At 39.1% G+C, this 10,403-nt stretch overlaps 1 pseudogene; it reads right to left on the bottom strand.

The window, feature by feature from the left end:
• Nucleotides 1–8,792: 8,792 nt before the first annotated feature.
• Nadk2-ps1 (NAD kinase 2, mitochondrial, pseudogene 1) lies at nucleotides 8,793–9,648 on the bottom strand (annotated as a pseudogene).
• Between the last annotated feature and the right edge of the window lie 755 nt (nucleotides 9,649–10,403).

A 10,403-nucleotide genomic window follows, 5' to 3' on the forward strand; every position in this document is an offset into this window, starting at 1 on the left:
GGATGAAGCAAAGAAGTGCAGGCTGACAGGAACCAAATGTGGATCTGTCCTGAAATACACAGCCAGAATATAGCAAATACATAGGCAAATGCCATCATTAAACCAGTGAACAGAGAATGGGACCTCTGTTGAAGAAATCAGAGAAAGGAATGAAGGAGCTGGAAGGGGCTTGAGACCACCATATGAACAACAGTGCCAACAACCAGAGCTTCCAGGGACTAAGCCACTCCCCAAAGACTATACATGGACTGACCCTGGGCTCCAACCTCATAGGTAGCAATGAATAGCCTAGTAAGAGCACTAGTGGAAGGGGAAGCCCTTGGTCTTGCCAAGACTGAACCCCTAGTGAAAGTGATTGTTGTAGGGAGGGCAGTAATGGGGGAGGATGGGGAGGGGAACACCCATATAGAAGGGGAGGTGGAGGAGTTAGGGGGATGTTGGCCCGGAAACCGGGAAGGGGAATAACAATCGAAATGTAAATAAGAAATATCCAAGTTAATAAAGATGAGAAAATAAAATAAAATATAATATAAAGGTTAGAGGTGAAAAAAAAAAGAAAATGGAGAATTCAAGCTTCTGCCTATATAGAGACTTCACCCATTTATTCTGGTCTCTTAGTACAGGAGAACACTCTGCAGACTACCCAAAAATAAATGTGGACAACAACAAAGGCACAAAACTGAGGACCTATAACCAATCTTTCCTGTCTGCAAAAATATGTTTGGGTGATGGTGGCATACAGGGATTGTGGAAGTAACCAACTAATGTCTCAGTGGATTAAGGGACACTCCAAGAAAACAATCCATCACCAATACTGCTTGAGTTACCAAGAACCAGAGATTAGATAGCCAAAGAATCTATAGTGAAACCAAATGATCTAAAATAAAGTATCAATAAAATGACTCCTATTAATGTTCTTCTATATTCACAGACCATTGTCTTATTAAATCATCATTAGAGGAACTTCCCCCAATAGCAAATCGAAACAGATGCAGACTCAAAGGCATTATGCAAACATTATTCAGAGAGTCTAAATTGGAGGATTCCATCAAATATCTTCCCTCAGTGCTCAGAGAATCTTTTGAAAGAGGAGATGTAAAGTGTGTAAGAGTTAGAGGGGATGGAGGACACCAGGAGAACATGACCTTTTAAATCAACTAAGCAACGCTAGTATAAGCTCACAGAGACTCAAGCAGCAAGCATAGGGCCTACATGGGGCTTTCTGCATATATGGTATAGCAATTAGATAAGTATTATTATGAGACCCTTGACTGAGAATGAGGGGGGGTTGTGAATCTTGTACCTTCTTTTGGGACATTCTTTTCCTGTTTAGTTGTCATGTCTGTCTTCAAAATGATAATTTCTGATTCGTCTTATTTCAGTCATGTTTCATTCTTATCACTTACAAGCCTGTTCTTTTCTAATGAGAGACAAGAAGAGAGTGGATCTGGAGTGGAGAGTGTGTGGAGAGGAACTGGAAGGAATAGAGGGAGGGGAAACTGTAATCATGATATAATGTATGAGAAAGGCATCTTTTTTCAAAAGATTAAAAAGAGGAAGAAATGAAGGAGGAAGAGGAGCAAATGGAGGAAGAAGGAAAAGAACAAGAACAACAACAGTCAATCAATCAATAGAACAGGATGAACAGAAGGGAGTGGAGCAGGAGGAGAAACAGAAGGAGTAGGTAGTAAAGGAGAAAGAGGAGGAAGAGGAGGAGGAGGAAGAAGAAACCAAAATAAAGGTATCAGATCCCCTACTTTCTCTGAAGTCTGTATAGGAGACTATGACCCACATGCCATTTTCATCTTCTGCTGTGGCTTGTGCTGCTCTTCCTTTTATAAGTAGTTTAATTTTGTCTCTAACATTCTCATAGGCTTGCACTTTTCACTTGGTGTTCTATGTGTGCTTCTGTTTGTGCTTTTATCCTAAGAAACGAGTTGCCTAGCATTAATGGCCCAGCCTTCATATTTTAAGTTCATTTTAATTTACCCTTTAATAATATGACAGACTATTTCCAAGCAATACTCTAATTTCCTCTATCACGAATTAGACATTAAATATATCTACAAAATATTTGCAAAAATAAACTTCAACTGACATTACTCTGCTTCAGACCAATCCATATTTTCATTACCTACTAATTCTAACCCCTTTTACTTTTGTTGGTTGCTATTTGCTGGTGGACACAAAATATGTTTCCTGTGACCTGCTTATGGCAAATTATGTAAAATTTGTACCAAATAAACCATTGAGTGAACTGATTTTCAATAGATTAATTAATGTATTGTAAGACTCTTTAAGTTGTCCTGTTTTATTTCACCTCTAGAAACTACATTTAGAGTCTAATGAAGATAGTATTTTAAATTAGATTTCTCAGTACTTTGTACTTTTAAGACATGTTCAGGTGATTACTGTGGAAGCAAACTTTGGAACAATTTGTCAAGTGTTTGAGTAATAAAAATAATTGAAGACTGGTTACAAACACTTCTGGAAGAGAATGTAATTTATTTGCTCATTTAGAGTACAAGCTGAGATAGGAAAATTATATGCAGCATTAGTTCAAGGGTTTCTTACTAAGAGATAGTGTTTCCTGCTGCTGTTTACCAAACAGGAGTCTGTTGAGTATAACTGAGACTCTGCCTCCTTGAGTTTAGTTTTCTCATCTCTAAAACATGAGAAAATAAACTTCTGTGGTTTAATCCACACTGTTCATTTTATGACTTGTTATGGCTTCTTAAAGAAATTATTATTCAGAGATCTTTGAATCAACATAGTTGAGCGACTTTGTATTTGTTTTTAAGTTCTTCTACCTCACCTTCTTAGCTTCTGATTCTTTACCACATTAGGAATTGAGTGACTCCCCTTCACTTTGCCACGTCCACATTTTGCTTTTAAGTCCTAAAATCTGTCCCTTGGTTAGCATGAAATTCTCAATACAGTTGGATTTTCAGTTATTCTGTATACTTCAAAACTGCATGAATCTTTGTCACATGTGTATATATGTATACACACACACATATTACTCCAGTACAACTGGTATTCATTTAAGAATGACGAAGAAAATGCACATTGAATTTCATAGATTTCATATAGCATTCTATATTGTTTTGTTTAATTAAAAAATGAGGGGACTGCCATTCCATTGTCAAAAACTCTGACTCATAACTACTCCTGTCTGAAAGAACTTCAGGGACAAAATGGAGAAGAGCCTGAGGAAAAAGAGGTCCAGCAACAGGCTCAAATTGGTATCCAGCTCAAGGGGAAGACCGAAAGTCTAACACTATTAATGAGGGCATGGGGGACATTCACAAAAAGGGATCTATCATGACTGCCCTTTGAAAGATCCAACCTGCAGCTAAAAGAATCAGATGCAGATATGTGCACCCAACCAATGAACAGAAGGTGGAAGAAGGTGGGGAAGAGGACAACTTTGTAGGAGGACCACCAGTCTCAATTTACCTGGACCCATGAAATTTCTTAGACATAGGCTCACCAACCACCAGATGAGATGAGGCCCCCATATACGGCAGAGGACTGCCTGGTCTGAGTTAGTCAGAGAAGATGCACTTAACCCTCAAGAAACTGAAGGCCCTAGTGAGTAGGAAGTTGTGGTGGGGTGGAGAGTGGGAGGGTGTATGGAATGTGGAACAGTCAGAGGGGGACCAGTAGGGGGATAAAATCTGGAATGTAAAAAAAGATTAATAATTTTTTTAAATATTAATTTTAAAAAAGTATAAAATTTGGGAATTCCATATATTGTATTGTGATTGCTCATTCTCCTCCAATCAACTTTTTTTTAGATCCACCCCTAACTCTGTACATACCTAACTACATGCATTTGTTCTTTCTATATCATTCTCCTTTTCCTCCCTACTCCCCCAATCCTGCTTCTCTAGAGATCTTTATTTCTACACTTTGATATATTTAGAAACTTTAATTTTGTTCAGGATTAGCATATGTCTGCAAATGGTTTATCAATAAGGAACTTATTATTTCACTGATGCAAAGTCAAAGGAGTAATGTATTAAAGAAAAGTCAAGCCCACCCTAAGTATGCAACCTAGCAAACAACCCTAAAGTAGAGTCACAACATAAAACCGTCAATAATGATTTCAATGTTTTTTCACCAGTGATTTTGATAAAAATGTAAGTGGTGCTATAAGTGGATACAGAGATGGTAAAATTGATTAACATTATCTGTGTGCTTTAGGAAACACTGTCACTTCAATTCTTTTATTATGTAATTCTGCTTAACTCTTATTTTTATTTTTTTTAATTTGCTTAAATCTTATTTTACAGTCCAGTCATTATTCTGCTCCCATTCTGCCCTCTGTCTGTTCCACTTCCCATACCTCCTCCCCAACCCATTTCCAATAGAATATACCCCAACCCACCCTACCACCCCACCCTTCTCCCTAGGGCCTCAAGTCTCTTGAGGATTAGGTGCATCTTCTCTCACTGAGGCCAGACCAAGCAGTCCTCTGTTGTATATGTGTCAGGGGCCTTGCTTACAAGCTAATGTATGCTGCCTGATTGGTGGATCAGTATCTGAGAGATATCTGGGGTCCAGGTTAGTTGAGATTGCTGGTCTTCCTATGGTTGCCCTCTTCGTCAAATTCTTCCAGCCTTTCACTCATTAAACAACAGGGATCTCCAACTTCAGTCCATTGATTGAGTATATCTGCACGTGTCTCAGTCAGCTGCACTGTCTGCATAAATATTCTCTCTCTCTCTCTCTCTCTCTCTCTCTCTCTCTCTCTCTCTCAGTACATTTGTGTGGAAGTTTAAAGTTATAATGTAAATAATTAAATAATCAAATAATTGTTTATTTCTACTTTTATTTTTCTCCATTAATTTACTTATTCATTTGCATCCCAATGGCTGCTCACACTCCCAGTCTCTCCTATCAGAGTCCTCCCACCCTCACCCCTCCACTTTTTTTTCTGACGGGGTGTGGCCCCTGGGTGTTCCCCCACCTAGATGGATCATGTCTCTGCATGGTTAGGCACATTCTTTCCCACTGAGGCCAGCCAGACAAGGCAGCTCAGTTGGAGAAATGTATCCACAGACAGGGAACTGGTTTTTGTTTTTGTTTTTGTTTTGTTTTGTTTGAATTCTTTTATTTACATTTCAGATGTTATTCTCTTTTCTGGTTTCCTGGATATAAGCCCCCTATCTCACTGCACTCCCCTTTTTCTATAAGGGTGTTCCCCTCCCCATCCACCCCCCTTCCCAACCAACCCAACATTCACCTACAGTGGGGGTCCAACCATGGCACAACCAAGACATTCTCTTCCCATTGGTGCCGAACAAGGCCTTCCTCTGCTACTTATGCAGCTGGAGCCATGTTTCAGTCCATGTATATATAGTCTTTGGGTAGTGGTTTAGTCCCTGGGAGCTCTGGTTGGTTGACATTGTTGTTCATATGGGGTTACAAGGCCTTTCAGCTTTTTCAATCATTTCTCTAATTCCTCCAATGGGGATCCCATTCTCAGCATAATGGTTGACTGCTAGCATTCACCCTGTATTTGACATGCTCTGGCTGTGTCTCTGAGGAGACATCTATATCCAATTCCTGTCAGCATGCCCTTCTTAGCCTCATCAATCTTATCTAGTCTTGGTGACTAGATATATGGGGCAGGATTTGAATGGCCATTCCTTCAGTTGCTGCTCAAAACTATGCCTCCATATTCCCACCTAAGAATATTTTTGTTCCACCTTTAAGAAGGAATGAAGCATTTATACTTTGGTCATCCTTCTTGAGCTTCATGTGGTGTGTAGATTGTAATTTCAGTAATTCAAGCCTTTAGGCTAATATCCCTTTATCAGTGAGTGCAAATCATGTATGATTTTCTGTGGCTGGGTTAATTCACTCATGGTGATAATTTATAGTTCAACCATTTGCCTATGAATTTCTTGAAGTCATTGTTTTTGATATTTGAGTAGTACTCCATTGTGTAGATGTTCCACATTTTCTGTATCCATTTCTCTGTTTAAGGGCATCTGGGTTCTTTCCAGCTTATGGCTATTATAAATAAGTCTGCTGGAGCATGTGTCTTTGTTGTATGTTGGAGCATCTTTTGGGTATACGCCCAAGAGACATATAGCTGGGTCCTCAGTAGGAGAATGTCCAATTTTCTGAGGAACCTCCAGACTGATTTCCAGAATGGTTGTACCAGCTTGCAATCCCAACAACATAGAGTGTTCCTCTTTCTCCACATCCTCACCAGCATCTGTTGTCACCTGAGTTTTTGATCTTAGCTATTTTGACAGATGTTTGGTGGAATCTCAGAGCTGTTTTGATTTGCACTTGCCTGATGATTAGGGATGTTGAACATTTCTTTAGCTGCTTCTCAACCATTTGATATTCCTCAGCTGAGAATTCTTTGTTTAGTCTGTACCCCAGTTTAAATAAGCTTATTTGGCTCGCTGGAGTCTAACTTCTTGAGTTCCTTGTATATATTGGATATTAGCCCTTGATCAGTGTAGGATTGGTAAAGATCTTTTCCCAATCTGTTGGTTGCCGTTTTGTCCTAACAACACTGTCCTTTGTTTTACAGGGGCTTTGCAGTTTTATGAAGTCCCATTTGTTGATTCCTGATCTTAGATCATGAGCCAATGGCATTTTGTTCAGGAAATTTTACCCAGTGTCCATGTGATCAAGTCTCTTCCCAAATTTTTCTTCTATTAGTTTGAGTATATCTGGTTTGATGTGGAGGTCCTTGATCTGCTTGGACTTAAGCATTGTACAGTGTGATAAAAATGAATTGATTTGCATTCTTCTACATGCTGACCTCCAGTTGAACCAGCACCATTTGTTGAAAATACTATTATTTTTCTATTGGATGGTTTTAGCACCTTTGTCAAAGATCAAGTGACCATAGGTGTGTGGGTTCATTTCTGGGTCTTCAATTCTAATCCATAGAACTACCTGTCCATCTCTTTGCCAGTTTCACACAGTTTTTGTTTTTTTTTAACAGACAGTGGTTTAATTTTATTTGCAAAAAGTGGTCATGAAAGGTTAACCCATTTAAAGACATTTTTGATATTCCAACATCCTTTGTCATGAGTCTATTACAAATAAATGCCTGCCTGCTACAGAGCCGAAGTTAGACTGTTGGTGGAGCATGGTAAGTACTTTTAATACCTTTCCAAAGGCGGCTTATAAACAATTCCACACAGCTAGTTACCAGTTACTGGTACATAGAAATAAATCTGTGGTGGTCATGGACAACCAGATCTAGATATAGTAAGGATGAGAGTGGCTTTTTTTCCTATCAAGGTATTTTAAGCCTCTTAGGGGCTTAAAATTAGTGTAGAATTTAACTTTCTTATTAAGGGGTATCTTAAATATATCCTTTTTTATAAAGCTAAACTAGAAATTAAAGTTGGCTCAGCAGAAACACTTATTTCCTAATGTAGTCAAAGAAAGTGTTCTGAATAATCACCAAAACCTAGACAGATCTCAGTTACCTCACACAGTGACATTCATTTGTTTCATTTTTAAGAGCAGCATGTTGAGTTTTGACTTCTGATCTCACTAGGCTCAAGTTCCATAGTCTATCCCAATGTCTGTACGACACTTCATTATAACATATGTGATATATCTATAACATGATGCAGATATATGGCTGTAACATATGATGGCACAGAATGAGTCTTCAATAAACGTTTTGGCAATAAATAAACAATTTCACCAAGTGAAAATACACAAGTCTGAAAAAAACTTCATGAAAAGACCACCCCTTATTTAGCAATGGAAGCTTTCTGTGAACACAAAAGCAAGAATTAAAATAGCTTGCTCCAAACTATAAGTGGTTTTCATACTAGATGATGGGGAAGCTCTGATGTTTTATCCCTCAAAGCTATTGTTTAAATTTTAGAGTGTGTTGTATTTTAGAATACAGTAAATGAATATAATACTAACTTAGGCAATTCCAAAACTGTGCCCGGGGTATGAGGTGTTTACTAAAGAATCCATTCTCAATACTAAAGGAAGGGTTTTTGAACATTATACTGAACTCCTCTAACAGAATACAATCATTGATTATCCTTCTAATCCTTGTTTTCATAATAGAAATTCAAAAACAGGATAGGGCCTTTTGAACTCCTTTACTTGTCTGAACAACAATTGCTATGGAAATTAATACCTTTACAAAGCGTCTTGATTTGTCCCATAGATGTGGTTCATCTAACATTGTTGACATTATGCAAAACAAGCCTACAGATAATATAAAAGTTGTCTACAGATAATATAAAAATGATCCTACTTTTTTCAATCAATAGTGACTCATCACTGTTTCCTAGAATTAGAAAAGTCTTAGCTATATAAAACACATTTACCAACTTCAGTTAAGTCAACATCAGGATTTATCAAAATTCTCCATTGAAATTTTTAAAAATCTTTACTTTTAGGTACTATAAAAATAATGTACTAATCAACTGATATATGTGGCCAATTCCACAAAGTTGGGAAGAAAACACTTGTACAGTTAAATTTCAAATCTTAAATACTTAATCCTTTATTTAACCTGACTCTTTAAAGAGTATCAATGCTTTTGGTTACCAACTGTAAATAATACAGGTTCACATAATTCTAGTCCATTTAGTCCATCTGTCTGTCATGGTGAACAGCTCTTGTCAGAATCAGCAGGATAGCACATGCATCATCCCATTGTCACCTTGACTCTAGTAGTAGCCCTCATAAGAAGCATAAAAGGGTCGGTCTCTGGCTGGCCATCTCTATCTGCAGAAAAGTCTCCAGCAATCAAATCTATTATCTGAGGAAACTCTTCACTGTTCTACAATCACAGTTCGAAGCTCATCTTTATTGATCATCACTGAAGCAATTGCTCCATCGTTAAACGCAAAAGATGTTCCTCCATCCACAACCATGCAGGCATCCCAACACCAAGAACGAACACAAATTTTGTGGAGAAACAACACTGACGGCTGCTTGAGAAAACTCTGTTTGCTATTGGCTCTTGAATAATGAAAAGTACTTTTGGTTCTTCTGGACTATAGAGCAGTGATTCGTTATATTCGTTTGTTACTTTTTCTTTGTTCCAATTCTTTGTTCAATGGAAGAGTCAGATTTCCTTGTCGTCTGGCAAAATTTAAAACATCTTCAAGGGCCTGCGCTGCAACCCTGTTAATATTGAAGGACCAGGCCTTCGATCCTATTCCAGGACACAAATTGAGCCCTGAACTCTTCTGCTTCTCCCATGGGCCATCATCAACTGAAATTTCATAGTTAGAAGCCTTGGATGACAGGCTCTCCCCAATGAAGACTTTGTTGAGTGCTCTCACTGGCAGAAGCTGAGGTCCTGAAGCCTCAGATCTTTCATCATTCACTCTTTCGATGTTAAAGGCTTGACTGTGCTGATTCAAGCTCAGCTGCTGTTCGTGAATGTCCACGGGAGTGGGGTTGATGACGATCCCTTCCAGATATAACCTGATCTGCTGCCTCCATAACCACCTGAACTCACCACGCAAGAACTTCTGTAAGGCTTTGGGAAAGGAATGTGTGTATCGCACAGGCAGACATAAATGACCTTCAGACTGGTCCTGATCAATGTTGACCCAATGACAAGTTTAAGTCTGTCCAGAAATTACTGCCGGTCAGAAGCATCATGCCAACACCTCCTGTGGCTATGACAGCATCTGCCCATCTAACAGTCTCTTCATTGTACTCTCTCTGCTTTACCAGGTGCACCTCAATCCCTTTATCCCATAAACTATCAATTATGTGTTCTACATTTTTGGTGTGGATATGATGTCGCTCAAGTAACCCACTGTAGCTTGAGCCTTCTTTTTCTTCTTTCTTTATTAACTTGAGTATTTCTTATTTACATTTCGATTGTTATTCCCTTTCCCGGTTTCCTGGCCAACATCCCCCTAACCTCTCCACCTCCACTTCTATATGGGTGTTCCCCTCCCCATCTTCCCCCAATTACCGCCCTCTCCCGAAAAATCACGTTCACTGGGGGTTCAGTCTTAGCAGGATCAAGGGCTTCCCCTTCCACTGGTGCTCTTACTAGGCTATTCATTGCTACCTATGAGGTTGGAGCCCAGGGTCAGTCCATGTATAGTCTTTGGGTAGTGGCTTAGTCCCTGGAAGCTCTGGTTGATTGGCATTGTTGTTCATATGGGGTCTCAAGCCCATTCAAGCTCTTTCAGTCCTTTCTAGGATTCCTTCAACAGGGGTCCTGTTCTCAGTTCAGTGGTTTGCTGCTGGCATTTGCCTATGTATTTGCTGTATTCTGGCTGTGTCTCTCAGGCAAGATCTACATCCAGCTCCTGTCAGTCTGCACTTCTTTGCTTCATCCATCTTGTCTAATTGGGTGGCTGTATATGTATGGGCCACATGTGGGGCAGGCTCTAGATGGGTGTTCCTTCAGTCTC

Source organism: Rattus norvegicus, chromosome X, assembly GCF_021556685.1.
Source record: "Rattus norvegicus strain SHRSP/BbbUtx chromosome X, alternate assembly SHRSP_T2T, whole genome shotgun sequence".
Classification (NCBI taxonomy): Eukaryota; Metazoa; Chordata; class Mammalia; order Rodentia; family Muridae; genus Rattus; species Rattus norvegicus.